We start from the raw sequence: 19,021 nt of genomic DNA, 5'->3' as shown, positions 1-19,021 counted from the left end.
GGGGACATGCAAACCTCAGCAAAAACAATGCTACATCATTGTAAGTGATATTTAACCTGCTATAAACAATAGTGTATTGGGGGATTAGTCCTAAAGTAAGAAGCTTCAACAGCTGGAAGCCAGGCCGTGCTGGATGGCAACCAGGCTACCCAGACACAGGGGATCTCAGTGCTGGGTATAGCCCATTTTCCCACTTGCAGGGATTGCCACACATACAGCAAGCCCCTAGAAGAAACCCCGCTTTCTTGTGGTTCCTCTTTGCAGGGAATTCTGTTGTCAGTATAGAGAGAATGGAAGAACAACAGTGGCTCAAAACGAAGCAAGTGGGAGGAATAGGCTTCCAGACAGAGCGGGGTCACACTCAAGATTCATGACATGTGCTGAAACATTTTAACCATGAATCTTTAGTTTAACAAAACTCACTTATGTTTAACTTAAACCATAGCTCTTTAAAGAAAACAAAAGGAAAGAAAACACATTCTTTTTCAACTAACAAAAGCTTGTGGTACACAAACAATAGATACTTTTTGTCTTCATTTTTGTTTTATATTTTGCATTTGAGTGCCCTGAGACTAATACTGGAAGGTGGGGGCTGTGTCTATTTTGCTGTTCATGTTTGACATGGACTGAAGGAGAAAAAATGCAAGAGATTTGAGTGTAAGCCTAAATTTAGATAAAAAGCAAAAAGTCTTAACATATTAATACAGAGGTGAAAATTCTTCACTGACAAAAGTCAGGTTTTTGTTTTTGTTTTTTTCTCTTCTACAGCCAGGACATTCATTAACTATATAGAAAATAAAAGCCAGCAATTTTCATAGTTAAGCCATATACTTCTATCTGTTCTGTGTGCCATAGATCTTAGGAAGTGAGCAGAGTAGAAGACCTTTGACTGCAGTGCAGGGAAGAGCAGGAGCGCAGAAGCCACACTGCCTGCAGCTTTGCATACACTCAGAGCTCTGCTCCAAACGTGGAGGCTGCTAGCGATGCTCTTTGAGGACATCCTATTGCAGTGGATTCCTTGTGGACTCCTGTGACTATGACACGGTGGCCTTGAATGGGTAACCCATGGGCTCAGTCTGGCCTGGTGGACATATCATGCATGTTCTAGTCCCTGCCCTACCTTTAATTGCTACAACACTGAAAAATTGGAGGAGTAGTCCAGGCTTCTGATTTTTTTTTTTTTAATTGGAAGATTTGGCAGTTCTGGGCCTACACTGTTATATGGTCATACTTGGCAAGAATAGTAGTGGCTGTCCTCAATAGCAAGCACCTCCCACCTGGCCCTGGCCTTCATTTAATGTTATTTTGTAAGCACTTTTGTTTGCTCCCTCTGCTGGAGCTAGGGCTGGACCAAAATAGCCTTTTTAACACTGGCTCAGAAGGCATGTTACATAAGCAGAGAAGCCTTGGCTGTGGCCAGCTGAAATACTGAAGTTCATGTGTACATCAATTTGATGGATGCTTTCTGATCAGGAAAGACCATTCCACTCCCCAGGAAAGCTGAGAGGAGAGATTTAGAAAATGCTGGAGAACAAGCTTCACATCAAGAAGGAAGCATTGAGGACAGTCACCATTCGCATTTCCTTCTGTGTGATTCTCCCCTTTATTAGGGATTTTTTTTTTTTGTTGTTTTCTAATGTGTCCCTGGGGAGGGGGTGGTTAAAGAAATATTTGAGTAGGAGCTTTATCAAGGAGCCTAAGGTTTTAATGAGAAGACCCTCCCCTCCTCTCTCTTCCTCTCTTTCTTCTAAATATTTTAGTCAAGCGCCAGATTATATTCTAACTACATTTCCTGGTCTGAAAAAGCCTGGGCAAGTGGCCAGAGCAAAGCAGGCGGTTGTCAAGAGTGGGAGTGACTCATACACCGAAGACTGTGGAGGAGATAATCCAAAAATTTGGAAAAACTAGTATTAACCTGTAATAAGAATTAGTCCCAAACGCCACTGTGCTTGCAAGCTGTACTTGGGGCTTTCTAAGTAGAAACAGTGGAACACATTCTTTGTAATAGGTTACAAACCACCATGGGGGAGAGATATAAAGCAAAGACTCCATCGAAAGACATGGATTCTCCTCCCCTTCCCACCAAAGTTGCCACTGCTTGGCTTCCAAACACTTAGCTTGAGCTTTGAGTAGATGTGGGCTCAGCTATTTGGGAAGTAGAGCAGATAGGAACATACCTTCTTCCATTTAAAAAAATAAATTGCTGAAATTGTTTCATCGAGAGTGGCAAGTAGCTGGTAATTATTAGCATTTTTGTTGCTAATCTAGTTACATATTTAAGTATACATTTAACCCAACACTAGCAAAATATGTTATCTCTGAAGGAAGTCACAAGTTATGGATAGCAGCATGCAGCAAGGTTAGAAAGAAGATGTGTACTAAGGATCAAATTTTAAAGTCTGATAAAACAGTTCTTAAACCAATAATAGAGCAAGAGTGTTCCATATATTCAACAGTCAACAAATGCCTCTTCTTCATGTCTAGACTTGAGAAATATAGTGTACCAGGATAGTTGAGGTCCTTGTCCTGAAGAGGCTTGTCTTCTAGTGGGGCAAAGATTGATAGTGGAGAAGTAGAGATGCAGACTGAGGAGCCCAATAAAGAAAATAAAGCCAGCCTTCGCATGGAAAGAAGAGTGACTGGTGGAGACCCATGTGTTCAGAGGAAAGTGTAGAGGAAAAACCTCCTTAAGATAATGACATATTTAGGGTTGGAGAGATGGCTCAGCCATTAAAGGCTAGGTTCACAACCAAAAATATAAGATACTGACATATTTAATCATTAGTCCTGAGATGGAGCCAGTCATGACATGCCAAGAGAAATCACTGGGGGAAAAGATATCATCATATGTAAAGTCCTTAAAGTTGGGGTATGCATAGAGGCGGGGAAAATGCAGATTACAAATAAAAAGAAGGCCTGAGTGGCTGGCATCAAGAGTGGTACAAGTTAAAGGCTAAAAGATAGACAGGACCCAAGTTATATACAGAAGCCATCAGAGGGCTGATGGGGAAAGTACTTCTGTGTATGTTTATTTTATTGATTGTTGAATAAAGTACTGTTTGGCCAATGAGGCAGCAAGTTAGACAGGACTAGGAGTCAAAGAGGATTCTGGGAAATGTAGTAAAGAAGTGATGATCCAGGCAGGAAATGAAATAGCAGGGAGACTCATACATGAACAAGGAAGAAGGAAGAGGGCCCTCTCTTCCTCCAGATTCGCAATGTGATCCACCGGCAAGGGAGGACGCCATTGGAAGGCGTCTGATAAGATAAGTCTTATAAAACATATAGATTTATGATAATTAAGACTGAGCTAACAGATGAGAATCCTAGTCATTGGCCAAGCAGCATTTGTACCTAATATAAGTCTCTGTGCATTAATTGGGGACCTAACTGGGCAGGCAGAACTCAGGTGGCTGGCAGAGATCACCCACGTGGTGGTAGGGCTCGGGTGGCTTTGGGTGGAAAGATTTATCGTACCAGAGGGTTTTAATATTAAAGGCATGGTCTTGAGGACTCTAGACTCTAGACTAGGACAGGAAAGCTATAATCTACAAACTGCATATGAGACTCTGCTTCTTTGTAAATAAAGTTTTACTGGAAGAAAGTAATGCCCATTCACTCTTATACTGTGCCTTGATGCTTTTGCACTACATAACGATCATACATAGCCATGAAGCTGAAGTGATTACTATCTGATCCTTTAATGAAAGTGTTTGTCAATCCTTATGCTGCATTATGTGTGTTTTCATGGATTTTGGAGTGTTTTATTTGAACTAGGCAAAATTGTCTACCCTTTAGCTTTACTTTCTCAAAAGGCAATTATGCTTCATTACAAGAACAAGAATTTTTGGGAAAATACAAATTTGATTCAAATAGGGATCAAGCTCCTCTGTATTAGGCAATCAAGTGGCCAAAGATTGATTAATCATAGCTACATGTGACATGACACAGTATGAGGTCCATAAGCAAGTTTAATTATTTCATGACCACTAAGGAGCCAGTACTGCTATGCTTGTAATTTGCTGTCTTCATGGTGTAGAAGTTACTTCTCATAGTATCAGGAAGGTTGCAATAATTACAGATGTTAATGTAAACAAACAGATAGATATGTAGCAATAGAGTATGCTGGTTATTTCTCTCTTTAGCCTCTTGATTGGGGATGAAAAAAATCTTGTAGTTCATAGCTTCTAACTCCTGACATTTCATTGGCTAGATTGTCCTGGGTTCATACCAGTGTCTGGTAAGGAGTATGGATTTACTGTGTTTGATTTAGAATGACACTACTACTTGATCTCTAGAATTCATAGCTGTGAAGACTGAGTGCCTAATAGAAGTCAGTGTTCTGCCCTGAAGAGCAGCCAGGAAAGACAAGGTGTTCATCAAGGGACAAGATCCCCATATAATAGAAATGATTTCATGTCTGTTTTAAGATACACAGGGAATACATATGAAACATGGCAGTCAGAAGACTCAGAACTGGGGTGAATCTGCCTCCCAGGATGTGGGTTGTTGATGGTAGGATATGGTTGATGACATGGCTGTTGTTTTATTCTATTGCTCTTACAGTGGGTTGAGTAATTCATTCCCACATGTTGATAAATGCTCTCAAGGCAACATGTACAATACATTTGTCCTCTCTTGTGAGTCATCTTCCCAAACAGCTGTCCACTGAGATCGAAGAAACCACAATTGTTTGAGCATGAACTTGTTTCAATTGAGTTTTGCAAGTAAGGGCTTGATTCTGTGTTAGGCTTACCTGGGTTTCCAAACAGGTTCCTCCAAAAGCATCCCTAGTTATTTGCCTTCTTTACCTTCTAGCTAGAAACCACCACTTCTCTGATAGTCTCCTTCAGGGCCTATTATTTTGCTTTGCAAAGGATGCCTCATTGAGAAAAATTATATTTGTTTCTTTAATCTTGTATGTATGTCTTTTATATGTAAAGGGCCTAGTGCCTGGCCCTTGATGGGGTTTAAAGCCTAGTTCTCAAGAGGCTGTTCCAGTTTTTGGGTTAATGGCAGTTTTTTTGTGACATCTGTGAAATTCCTGTAGAAAGAAACACCCAAGGTCTGGAGAGTGCAACTGGGTAAGGACCAGAGAGGGTGGACTGAATCTAGCCATACTAGATAAACTTAACTACTACCCAAGCTTCGGATTTACTTTTCTGTTTAGCAGCAATTTTTATTATGATTGGGAAGTGATTGACATCCTGTATTTCGTGAAAAAAAAAAGAAAAAACCTAGTTCAGGCCAGGTCATTTCGGTTTCAAGACAGCCACTTGAGTAGGATTGACTATTGCAAAGCATAGAACTTAGCTTTGACTCTCTGAGGAACTGTATGATTCTGAGTCTACGAAACTACATGACTCCTTTCCTGACTGTAGCCAGCATCATATCCTTTTATTCTTTCTGCTGTGAGAACACCTTCCATGTGTTTAAGTGTGATAGCACACTAGGGAACAAATGAATAAGATATTTATTGATGCAACTTGTATGAACTCAGTGTATAGGCCCAGTCCTCATCCTTAGGATCTAGTCTTGTGAGGCTAACTGACCTCCAAGAAAGCAGCAGAAACAATAAGAGGAGACTTAAAGGATACAGAAGTGTTCTCTATGGGAAGACAGGACCCTAAATGCCAGATTGGGCTTAGAGTGTGTGACTTTGAGCCACTTAGTAAGCATCTATGAGTCTCACTATGCTTATGTGTAAAGTAGGGATACCATTTAGAGTACTTAGCATGGAATTACAGGGAGTGCAGAGGGAAGCAATGGCTCTAGTGTAATATTTGATGCATGTGAGTCTTAAGTAAGTATTACCTATTGCTATCTACCACAAAAAGGGTAAGCCTTGTTAGGGAACAGCATTAGGCTTCTGCATAGATGTGGCAAACAAATGCTATTACTGTGTTCTGATTCTGTGATTTGGGGCTTCTTACATAACTTCCCCATGCTTCACAATTCTAATGTATAAAATTGAGGTAATGACCATCACACAGAGCTAGCATAATGGTCAAATGGTATAAAAAGCAAAGCCCTTGGCATGACAGCCACACACCAGCTCAATAATATCAACTACAGTAGTCTAACTACTGCAACTACTAACACAACAAGACAATAATCTATGGAATCAGAAAGCACTTTATAAGCATGTGTCATTTGTTGCCATGGGCAGGGTCAAAGCTGTTAGTTGTTGTCACTGTGTCAACAACCCAGCACCTGGTTTCTTGGTAGTGGATCTGCGGCACCTTATTTGTGTAGTTTGTACAGAACATTAAACTACGGAAAATTTGAAAGCTGCTGTCTCTTTGTTTCCATTGGCCAGTGCAGAGTGTGACACACCCTGGCTCTTAAATGACCAAGCTTTCCTGGATGTTTTCCTCTTACATTAAAGAAAAGACTACAAATACCCTGGATGGAGAATGTACTTCACAGCTAGTCTGATGCTCCATGTCATAATCCTCAATGATACTCTAATTTTACACAGACCCCTCTGTGCATAAGAATGAGTTGTAGGGTACAAATGACCAAGAAGTGGATGACATGGAAGTCTGATCTGCTGTGTTGTTAAGACCTCAGGGCTTGTTAGACTGGTACTTGTATTGACACTATTCCTGACTACCCAGTAATGAAATAACAATCTCCCTTTCTAAACAGGGGAGCATGCTTTATCCACTCTGATATTAAACATTCAGCAGAATTGATCCCACCCTAGCTGCTTACTAGAAAGTATACCTGGCCAGCCAGAGAGTTGCTTTCAGTAGTCCAAGGGACTGTATGTCAGACTTGGGACTTAGGTCCTTTGTGTTTTATTTTAGAAGACCACTGACATGCAGAAAGCACCAGGGCACTTTCTGAGAATGAGACAGACTCAGTGGGAGGCAGAGGAGAGAGACGTGATAAGGTACAGTGACATTTTTAACAGTCTACAACTTGGGGTTTTCTATATGTGAACCAAGGAATTCATTTGGTTTTATATTTGTTTTTCTTTCAGAATCTGAATACACTCAAAGATAGTATTGAAGACACTCAGAAACAAGTAAGATATACTTTATTGATCCACCAGTTGGTTGAAGCTTCTTGGCAAACCAAAGCTTGCAGAATATAGTTGGGAAACTGTCCGAAACTCCTTTGGCAGCTGGACTGGAAAATAAAAAAGCACAGAAGTAGCAAATACTCTGTTACCAATTATAGATCTGGACCTGAGGCCAGCCAGTGACTTGCCTTTGTGTCCCTATTGCTATCCCCATAAATCCAGGCATGGCCATGGCAGCCTTCCTGGAGATGATCCACAGAGCAAGGCAATCCAGGGACTTGTTTGGGTGGTTCAAGACAGTGTCCCTGAGAAGTGGTCTGTACATGGATCTTTGTACCCAAAGAACAAATTGTTTGGGGAAACATATTCTGAGTTCCTTTGAAAATGAACAATTATTTTTAATTTTTTTAAAACTTAAGATCACACTGAACTATTCCTTACCAGATTTTCAGAAAATGGGAAGGGCAGAAACTGGCTTAAGGCTTTCTTTCAGCATACTGTAGTATTTACTCCCAGCTATCTTCCCAAAGATGAATGAATGCTCGGTTATTTTTTGCTGGAGGGGAATGCAGAAGCAGTCACAGCATAAAAACAGCGGCAGCGTTCCTGTGAAGTAGTTACTTTGAACTTGATCCATATGCACTTCACACATATCACATGCATTCATATGCATGACCTTGATGCATGGGGTGCACGCCATACGTATCACATGCATTCTTATGCATGATTTGCACTACAAAGACAGGTGCAATTTTTATCTTGTCTAAGGAGCAACTAAGCTCAAGGTAGCATCTAGTGTCTTTGGGGGGATTTGATCCTAAAAGCCCTTACCCAGTAATCTGGTTTTCTGGCATGTACCTTTACAAGGCAAGTGAAAATACTCACTCTTTGCATAATAATGGCAAAAGCAGTAATAGAAGACACTTAAATTGTTTGCCCTTGGACTATGCATATTCTAGGTGAAAGTAAGACATCATATTAATGTCAAATCTAGAAAACTGCAGAATAGTACATTATTTAACCCTATTTGTTAATCACTTTAGAAAATAGAATTTTCTTAATGGGATCTCCAGATAGTGAGTTCTCAATGTGTTTGTATTATCTAAAAAGTTTCTCTGAAAGTGAACTGAAGATAGATGTGCTGTCTTTCTTTTCCTTCTAAAATCTTATATAACTGACTATAGATAACTAACAAGCAAACATAAAGAACTGGTAGCAAGTCCACTGAGATAATAAAAAACTTAGGAACCCATGAATGCAAAGACTGCTGACTATCAGAAAAGAGAGCGATTCAAATAAGATTAAGCAGTTAATAGGTTCAAGGTTCTGGATTCACGTTCTTCCTATCTGTAAACATGTGGATCTAGGGGTGTGGCTTCACTGAATCAGCTTAGGATGAATAAGAATGGCCTGCATATTTGACATGCCATTCATGGGATAGAGAAAGGTTTTTTTTTTTTTTTTTTTTTTTTTTAAATTTTAGGTTCTTAAAAAGGGATGCAAATTTCATCATTGTATCTGACTTATAGCCAAGCTACAGCAAAAGCCACCTTTGTTTTGAAGTAATGGATGGTAGCAATATAACTTTTTTTTTTTGGTAGATCTTAAGTGACATCATTTAATGTCACTTATGGTCAACAGATACAAAAAAATAAAGGCAGTGGGACATAGCTGTGAAAAAATAGTGGTGTGGACAGAGACAGCACACGGCTCAATCTTACTATCTACAAGAGAAGTTACAAAAGCACTAGAAAGTAGGTGGGTAAATTTGCTCTCAAAGCATACTTCTACTACCTGGGAAGTTCAGTAATTACTCCAAAGTGGGGTTCTGCAAAGCACACCTTCTCAGTATAGACATGATCATCAGGCTGACCTTTTCTCTCTTCCAGACTCCCCTGTTGAGGAGTAGCCTTGTTTTCATATGAAATTGGAACTCTGGGAAAAGTTTAAACTGTGGTTGCCAAGCTGTGCAATATGGCTTGAGAGTTCTAGTTGAACGGCCTACTTGGGAATAGCTGTAGCTTGTTGTGTTTGCTTTTGTGTATCAGGAGCTCATTTCTGTGGATGTATAATGACTTGGTCACAGATGCATTGTGTTGACCAGCTATTCTTTGCAAGAATATGTGATGAGACAGTGTTTGAAGAGATGGTTCCATGGTAAATGTTTTACCCTCAGTCCTGAATTCTCAAGTATCTTGATCCATTGTATTTTCATGCTGTCATCATTGTGTTTTGGTGTGTGCCTCCTGACAGGTGATCCTCAGATTTGGGTCCACAGACAGATAAAATTGGACAATTTTATTGATGGGTCCAGCTTCATTCAAATTACAAGGAGGGTAGGAAGAGAGTACCTAATTTAAAAATGTCAACACATAATGTCATAATTTGGATAAGGATGATGGCTGTGCATATTGGTGATTGGCAAGCTAAGATCTATGAGAGGAGGCCCATATTTTGGTATTATGTATGAAGTTAAGGATGCTTTTGCATTTTACTTTTTGTTTTTGGTTTCATACTTTGAATGATAATATTTCATGGATATATAAATTCCTGTGGATATCCATGACTTTGTGACTTGGCTAGCTTCTTGCTTAGATCACCATTTTAACTTCAAGGTCTTGAACAACATCAGAAATAGGCATGGCTGGGCGTTGGTGGCACATGCCTTTAATCCCAGCACTCGGGAGGCAGAGGCAGGCGGATCTCTGTGAGTTTGAGGCCAGCCTGGTCTCCAGAGTAAGTGCCAGGATAGGCTCCAAAGCTACACAGAGAAACCCTGTCTCAAAAAACCAACAAAACAAAACAAACCAAACAAACAAAAAATCTGAAATAGGTATTAGGTTGAAATGGATATTTATTGATTGGAATGACTCACAGTGCTCTTTATTTATTATGTGGTGGTAAGCACTATATCACCTAATTTCCTCTGGAGTGGATATGGCTGATTTGGTTAGTTGAGTAAAACAAAAGCCATGCAGGTGGTATTCAGGAACAGAATTCAATGTGCTTGATTCTATGTTGGTTAGTTATTTTATCTTTGTTCTTTAGTTATGGATCTTAGGCAGCTTTCTTGCCATTTGGAGCTCTCAATGTCAGTGTGTCTTGTTGCCATTTTTTTGATGTTTAATTTTGCTACTTGTGTTGATATTTTGTTTATGCTATAACAAAGCTTGCCTGAATATTAGAGTGCAGAGATAGCCACACTAGTTAGCAATAGAGGCCAGGCAATGGTGCACACCTTTAATCCCAGCAATCAGAAGACAGAGGCAGATGGATCTCTATTAGTTCAAGATTACCCTGGGCTACAGGAAATTGATCAAGTCTAAAAGAGAAACAGAGCTCACGCAAAGGTGATCCTAGCACTTGGGATCAGTCAGTCAGTGCAATCAGTCTGAGGATGCAGTCTGAGGAGGAAGTCTGAGGATGCAGTCTGAGGACAGGATCACCCCTTTGGTCTGAGCATTGGTAGAGGTAAGAACTCTAGTGGCTGGCTGCTCTACTTCTCTGATCCTTCAGCTTTCAACCCCTGATAGCTGACTCTGAGTTTTTATTATTAAGAACAATTAGAATCCATGCTACAGCTACTGGAACAAATTTTTGGGTATTTGTTACCAATGTATATTATTATTCTATGTATTGGATGTTTTCTGAATCAGAATTCTCTTATGAAAAAGCCTCTAGATGATCTGGATACACACTCAGTTTGTAGGAACTCTTCCCAGAATCAGGCCACAATTCCTTCCTAGCAGAATACTAATATTCTTGAGGCACCTATGCTTCCCACAACACAAGTCTACATGTCTCCAGAAACTGATTGCAGTTATAGACAAGGCCTTAGTTGACTTGCAGAGTCTTTCCATGGAAGAAAAACAAAACAAAACAAAAGCCCCAAAATCCCATGTAACTCAAATTTAATGGTGCTAATTTGGACTGATGACACATATTGGAAGTGTTTTCTTAGGTTTGTAGGCAATATGATTCAGATGAACATCATTGTCCATAGATGAAATCTTTAGAATGCTTCATAGGAAGCAAGCAAACAAACAAAAACAGGATTGGAGCTGACAGGGTCACAGGGAATAATGTCATTGAGCAAACTCACCCACGTACTCTTGTCAAATGAATAGAGTCTCCACAATATAATTACTTATTATCTGTTTATTAGATGACATGTATTAGGTATGAGTTGAATGGACCATTTCAGGTTTTATCATTAAATGTACAAAAACATGTAGGGAAGATGTACTTCCTATTTACAGATGAGAAAAGTGAAGGCAATATAAAAATCAGAGCAAAATGAAACCAATAGCAAACAACATACACTGCAGCTTTCAGCTATCCACTATCACATTACACTGGGCACTCAGCATGGCCAGGAGGAAAAGCCTTTTCTAACCACTTATTTGTACTTGAAAAAAAATGCAAGAAGCAAAAACCTTTTTCTTAACGTTATTGGTAATAAAGCCATGGAATCCCTTTTATCATACAATAATACAAGGTCATAGTATTATTTTAAACACAAAAATAAAAGAAAAATTTTCCTTGGTTGATTTCGGAGACAGGATCTCTCTATGTAGCCCTGACTGTCCTGGAACCTACTATGTACAGCAAGCTAGTCTCAAATTGACAGAGATTTGGCCAGCTCTGCCTCCTGAGTTCTAGGATTAAGAAGTATACTACTATGTCTAGCAAGAAAGAGATTTTTTAAAATATAGAGGCTATGGGTCTCTAATTATGTTACAGAATCATGGTAATAAAACAGCAGGGACCTGGCATATAAACAGACATGTAGAACAAAGGAATAGTATAGAGGGTCCAGAAATAAACCCACATGCTACAACCACATAATTTCTTGACAAATCTGCCAAAAAATATACATTAGTGAAAGGACAGCCTCTTTAACAAAAGGCACTCAGGAAACTGGATTTCTTTGTAGAGAATGAAACTAAATCCACATCTCTTACTCTTCACAAAAATCAAAAATGGATAAAAGACCTGAATGCAAACTATGAAAATTTGAAAGTGGTAGAGGAAAACTTTGGTAGACTGTTTTAGATAGAGACACAGGCAAGCACTTTCTGAACAGGACTCCAATAGCTCAGGAGTATTCAAAAGGACTGACAAACACCAGTCTATGAAATTAAGGGTCAGCCTACACAATGGGAAAAAACTTCACCAATTACACATTAGAAATTGAATAATATCTGGGATATATGAAGAACTGCAAAAATTAAACCTCCAACCCCCAAAACCATCAATTGATAAACATGCACTAATGAATTGAATAGACAGTATTCAAAAGAAGAAAAACAAATGAACAACAACAACAAAAAATACTTGAGAAGGTGTTCAACATTCTTAACTGTCAGAAGTTAAATCAGCTTTGATATTACATCTCCTCCCATTCAGAATGACTGTCATTAAGAAACTATTGACAACAAATTCTGGTGAAGGTGTGGAGAAGAGGGAACACTTATATACAGCTGAGGGCAATTTGAACATGGATATCCACTATGGATATGAGTATGGAGGGTCCTCAAGGAAACCTATAAATAGAACTACCATACAGCTCAGCCATACCACTCTTGGGTATATACCCGAAAGGACACTAAGTCAACATATGCCAGATACTTGAATGTTCATGTTTATAGCTGCATGGTTCTCACTGGTGAGATAAGGATGTATGGTGTGTGTGTGAGAGAGAGAGACAGACAGACAGAGAGAGAGTTTGTGTATGTGTGAATTGTGTGTGTGTGTGTGTGTGTGTGTGTGTGTGTGTGTGTGTGTGTGTGTGTGTACACACGCACGCACGCTCAGGCTCCCATGTTTACATGTGTGCATGCTGGTGCATATGTAGATCTCAGACTAGAAAGAGGATTATGAGAGGGATAGAGAAAGATACTGTAAGGGAAGTGAGAAATAGAGAATACATGTGATATACATAAAAGCAAGAAGGGAGACACACTGTCCTAGTGAAAGGAAAGAGTGGGGATAAGAAAGAGCAGTGGGAGAGGGAAAAGAGGAAAACGGTCTAATGATATAATGTTGTGAGGACGCCATGATGAAACTCAATATTTTGTATGTTAACTTAAAAAATAACTTAAAAGGAAATAACCTATATCTAAAGGTTTCATATACATTTATGTCTCTTAGCATACTGGAAAAGTTTTAATTATAATATTAAACCACTTAGACATACATAATGCTGAAAGACGGACATGATGCTGTATTAAAGTATTTTATTAAAAACAACTGTCAGCTTTCCAGTGTGTTTATGCTGCTGGTGACTATTACTTTGTTATGTGGGTGAACACAAACAAGAGTAGTCACTCAGTCAAGCTGGTTCCTGGGAAACCCTCTGGTGCTTTCCGAAGCTCTTTCAAGCCACGAGGGTGGCATTTGGTAATTGACTGTTGAAGAAGACATGTAGTGGCAATCTATTCATAGAAAAAAAAGATGTTTCACTCAGGAGAATCTGACAGGGGCAACTTATCTTGTAAACTACTAGGAAGGAGGATGAAAACGAAGTGGCTGTCACATCAGAGTGACTGCTCAGTGACACCAAGTACCCAATGCTTTGACTCTGCAGAGCAGACCCAGGAGGAGGCTAGATCAGAAGTCTGCTAACCACAGACAGCATCTGCCTTTTGTTTCCTTAGTAGAATGAAACTCTCACACACAAATGGTGCCGAAATGTCATCTGGCATCTTTCTGGCTGGCTCTGGGGAGAGTTGGTGGTTTTCACGTAGTTCCTGGAGCACATGGAACTCCAGACCTGTTGGGAGTTAGGCTACATTTGCCAAACACATTAAATAAGGCCTGTTTAGAATACATTAACCTTAAGAGCCAAATAAATCCATCAATAGCATTTATTTGCCACCCACTATTTTCAGTTCCTGAGGAGGGTGGAAAGTCACAATTAAAAGGGAACACACGGATTGAAGGTATAGAACATTCATCAGTGAAAATGTCAACTACCAAGTTTTAAAAGCTAAAAGAGAATTTGGAAAATCATTTCCCAAGTTTTTTCCAGAGATCACGGAACTTAGTGGGTCATGACTAAGGGCTCCAGGGTCAAGCAAGTTAAAGTATGGCTCCACTAAAGTGTTTCTGCACACAGGGCTTCTTGTGCTGGGTCCGTTGTCTTGTTTTTCTATTCCTGTGATGAGACACTCTAACGAAAACAAAATGCCAGGGCACAGACCATCACTGTGGGGAGGGAATAGCTGCAGGAGCTGGCAGAATCAGCTCACAGTGTGTCCAGAGTCAGGAAGCAAACAATGATGAACACTTGTTCTCAGGTCCCTTACTCCACTTACATAGACCAGGTTCCCAGCTTGGAGCATGATTTCACCCACAGTGGGCAGTTCTTTCCTTCCTCAATTTAACAATGATAATCCTAGACAGGCAAATCCAGAGGCCTGCCAGTCTGCTGGTTTCCTAGGTGATTCCAGGTCATTTCAAGTTGACAATGGAGGTTAATTATTGTACATTTAAATGCATCCTGAAGCTCCAGTATGGCTCTATAGCCTGGCTTTGATAGATTTTTGGAAACAGTGACTTCAAGTTGTTATTCAGCTCCCATCATCTGTCACTGAAGAAGATGACATGAAGCAATTTGTCCAAGACCATGTAGCTCACAGCAGAGCCAAGATCAAGTGCTTAGCTCCCTTTCTTTCAAATCTTGTGACTTGTAGTTGCAGTTACTACTGGGTCTGCATTTCCTAATCATGTATTTTTGAGGGACCATGCCTTGTTTCCACAAATTGGTGGGTTGAATGATCCTACATTCACAGTTCAAGAAAATGGAAGAAGACCCAGGATTCAGGAGACTGGGGCTGGCATGGAATTGCTGCCTCCCCTGTGGTTGTTATTGGTAACCTGGAGTTATCTTTTTTTACTTTTTTTTGCAGGGTGGGTGGGGGCAGCTTTTTCTATGGCTGTTAGCTGATCACACAGCACTGACCTGCGTTGCGTCTGGCCTCTGGTTAAAAGTTTAATCTCATTCCAGGGGTAAATAGAATAACCTGGGGGAGGATTTAAGAATGGTGAGGTCATGGAATTACCCAGATTGGAATCTTTTTAAGGAAAGGGGATTTCTTTTCTTCTCCACAGTGTCTGCCTTAATACTTCACACACATTAGATGCTAAATCAACAGTAAATGTCAACACCATAAAATATGAGCAGAAGGAAAATTAATAGCATTCAGTGTGCTGTACACATGAAGTTGACTACAAGGAACTTGAGGAGGTACTGCCTATGTTTTGGGTTGTGTTTTGTACAGTATGAAAACTATGGTTTTTAAATAAGAAGGCCTTTTTCACATTGTATATGATATTAGAAATGGAAACATAAGCAGATTGAAAAATAATTTGGATTCTTTATCTGCTGGGCTCAAGAGAGTGATTTGTAGTACTTAATAATATGGTTAGAACTAATTCCATTTTCCTAATGTGAATTGTTTTTCCAGTCCCCTGGCAGGTACCATGTTGAAGCTTTTAGATAAATCTTGGCTTCCACGGGACTGACTTTGGTTGTTACCTCATTTGAAAGATGAGAAAAATGCACTAATGTGTCAGGAAATTTGTAGGGTTATTAACTTGACTATGCCCTTCAAAAAAAATATGCCAGCCTTAATTCTAAGTGGAGGTGTCTCACCTATACCCTAAAGCTCATGGAATCCTGGGATGAATCACTGGTTATAAATCACAATGCATGGTGACAGGGATGTAGAACTCAACCTCGTTCAGTCCCCCAGAGCTGGGTCCCCCAGTGCAGTGGACAGAAATGCAGATAAAGAGAAAGGATACCAAGAGAGATTTTTATTTACTCTTTTGTTCTCCTTCCACAATTTCCACAGGCAGTCATAACCATTACAGCTAGAAACAGTAATGGCTCTATAACCATCCTGAAGCTTCTAAACCACTCTTGAAAATGAAAACAAATGATGCAATAAGCACAACAAGCCTTTGGGAAAGCTGACCATAAAGGATGCTGAAGCAGGCATGAAAACACACACCACACTACCTGCCTGGAGCACGTTTCTCTTGATCTTAAACCTTCAAGAACCCAACTGCTACCCACAGGCCTCAGTGCTGTGAGATGCTTTGTTGTCAAACCACAACCTCCCATCATCCCTTGGAGGCATCCTGAAACATCCTTGTAACATCTGTAAAATGTACCCCATTAAGCTAACAGAATGAATAAACATCTCCCTGAAAGCAACATTATTGAAAATAAGTGTGTTACACAGTAGCTCTCCTAGCTCTAATTAAAAGGAAAGAATTGGGGGCAGGAAATTGATTTTTTCCCTTAATGTTTCGATGACTTGACCTAACTAGCGTATCTGTACAATTTGCTAACACCCTCATTAGAGTTACGCTAAATAGACAAACACAGCAGTGCCAAGGAAGATGCCACAGAACAATTTTCTGTGAAGAAGGGAGTTTAATTAAAAGTGGCTTAACTTCCATCCTTTGGTACTCTAGACATCCAAGGTAGCATGACTAGTGACATGTATATATTTGAGATTAAAGTGAAGCTTTGGTAAAAGGAGGGCAAATTCATAGTAAATACATTATTTAAAGATTAACTGTTTTACCTGTGGTCCAGTCTCCTTTCCCACGAAAGCATTGCCTAACCTAACAGATACATCTTTTTTTCTGTCTTCTGGCCTGTGTCATGGTTTTCTATAAATTTGTTTCATACACAGTGGAGATAAATTAGGTTCTTTCCCTAGTTTGTCCAAACTGTGAATAAATCTGTTTTATTTAAAAAATGAACAGTTTTTATTTTTCATCAAAGAGGCTTACATACAACTGAATTTCTGTTATGCAGGTTGCCCATTAATGCCACTCCTGTTGACCTGATACCTCTGTGTCCTCATAGCCACAAAGGCAGACACACTTTAAGGTGACCCCAGGAGTCAACTCTCTTTTTGTTCAAGCCTGTGCAATCACCTGTTGAATGTGGATAAGACCTGTGGCTTGCTTCTAATCAGTGGAATATGGTAAGGTTAGGGGATATTTCTGATTACAATACTGGTGGTTGTAATGCCTGTCTACTAAGTGAATTCCCCCTTGCTGGATTTGAAGAAGCGTGCTTTTATGATTGCTCTGCCTGCACAGAGAGCCTGGGTAAGCATCCTGTTGTCACTGTTCAGCATGAGGCCATACTAATGCAAAGAGTTGATAATGCCAAAAACCTCATTAGTTTGGAACCAGATCCTGCCCCAGGGGAAAGTATGAGAAGTCTCCCAACCCATGGTCAACATCTTGATGGCAGGGGACTCAGCTAAGCCTCAAAGATTCCCCAGTGCTATGACATGAAGTATCACTAGGAACGGATTCTACATGGGCTGTGTGGGGAGAATGGCCACAGCCCCCATTGGTCAATAGAAATGGCCATAGACATAGGCTTCTCCTCTTTCTCCATTGGAAATGCATTCCACATCACTGTTGAGGAGGCCTGGAGGTATGGAGCATCAGAAGTCCAACCTAGGCAGCAACTCCATAAAGATCCATCACATTGGTTGTCTTTCCCTCCTTGCAGCCCTTCTTTCTCTGATCCACAAGGACCATTTGGCAATCAAATAACTCATAATTCTCTAAAGTTGTTTTATTTAATTATCACTAATGTGTGTATGTATGCTGTGTGTGTGTGTGTGTGTGTGTGTGAGAGAGAGAGAGAGAGAGAGAGAGAGAGAGAGAGAGAGAGAGAGAGAGAGAGAGAGAATTTGTGTGGGGATTAGTGGATTAGTGGACAAACTTTGGGAGTTGGTTCTCTTTCCACCATAGGTTCTGGGGACTGAACTCAGGTTGTTAGGCTTGCACTGACAAGTGCTTTCACCTCTTATCTCACAGGCCTCTAATTTATGAATCTGGACGATTCTGAATATTAAATGATTTGTCTCTGTGAAAAAGAAAGCCATTATCGGCAGGGTAGTGGTGATTAGCTATCTTTTGGGGAACCCAGAATTGGTACACAGGACATTTACCAGTGTTCTCTATAGACTTAAGAGATCTGTTTTCTTGCCCGTCTCTACTCTGTCCTTATGAGCAACAGTCAAAATGAATTATGACTTCTCCTAACAAAGGATTATCTTATACAAAATATATTGTCCTAAAAATTGCTGGTAAAAGCCAGGCGTTGGTTGCACACGCCTTTAATCCCAGGAGGCAGAGCCAGGCGGATCTCTATGAGTTCGAGGCCATCCTGGTCTCCAGAGCGAGTGCCAAGATAGGCTCCAAAGCTACACAGAGAAACCCTGTCTCGAAAAAAAGAAAAAATCGCTGGTAAAAAAACGAGAATGAAAATATGATGCTGTAAACATTTTATTTTTTAAAATAGCAAACGTGTCTCCCTGACGCTAAGCGTTGAGGGTACACAGTGCCTTGTGGTCTTGAAACACACATGTATTATTTGTAAGTGTCTCCAGCTCTTCCAGGCTATAAGGCAGGCAGATAACAATGAGTTCGAGGACAGTCAGGTCCATATGATGAGTTCCATAGATTACAGATTGAGAACCTGTCTTAAAAAAAAAATAAGCCTCAACACACAAAAGAAAAAAAATAAAACACAATAAAATTTTTCTTTTTCTTGAATCTGCAAAGACTTAAAAAAAATAAGCGTCTCCTCCGCGATCGGCCGTTAATTTTGTTATTTTCTTTTTTGATAAAATAATGAGGAAAGGCATCTGAGGCCCACCTGTCCAACCACTTCTAGCAGGTCCCAGAAGAGACCCAACTGCCCCCCACTTACCTAGCCCTCCAACCAGCCTCGCTCCCAGGGCAGCGCGCACCATGCACTGCGCACGCGCGGCCCTGAGGTCCCTGGGCTCTGAGGCTGGCCGTTGGGGAAGTTTCCATCCCTTTGGTTTTTGACCCTTTGCGCTTGCCCGCTCTGCCCCTGCCTCCACCTCAGTCCAGCGCTGGCTCTGCTTCTCTGGCGGGAAGGTGGCGGCCTGCTGCCCCATGGGCAGCGGTGCCCAG

General features: G+C 40.4%; 1 long non-coding RNA gene across 1 annotated transcript; it reads left to right on the top strand.

The window, feature by feature from the left end:
* Positions 1-3,394: 3,394 nt before the first annotated feature.
* LOC107978123 lies at positions 3,395-15,279 on the top strand. The gene is made up of 3 exons (XR_004768007.1): positions 3,395-6,898; positions 6,989-7,033; positions 15,146-15,279. It is a non-coding gene; the product is annotated as an uncharacterized LOC107978123 (long non-coding RNA).
* Positions 15,280-19,021: the final 3,742 nt, after the last annotated feature.

This window comes from Cricetulus griseus, chromosome 2 (genome assembly GCF_003668045.3).
Source record: "Cricetulus griseus strain 17A/GY chromosome 2, alternate assembly CriGri-PICRH-1.0, whole genome shotgun sequence".
Lineage (NCBI taxonomy): Eukaryota > Metazoa > Chordata > Mammalia > Rodentia > Cricetidae > Cricetulus > Cricetulus griseus.
This window is presented reverse-complemented; position numbering and strand designations above follow the sequence as displayed.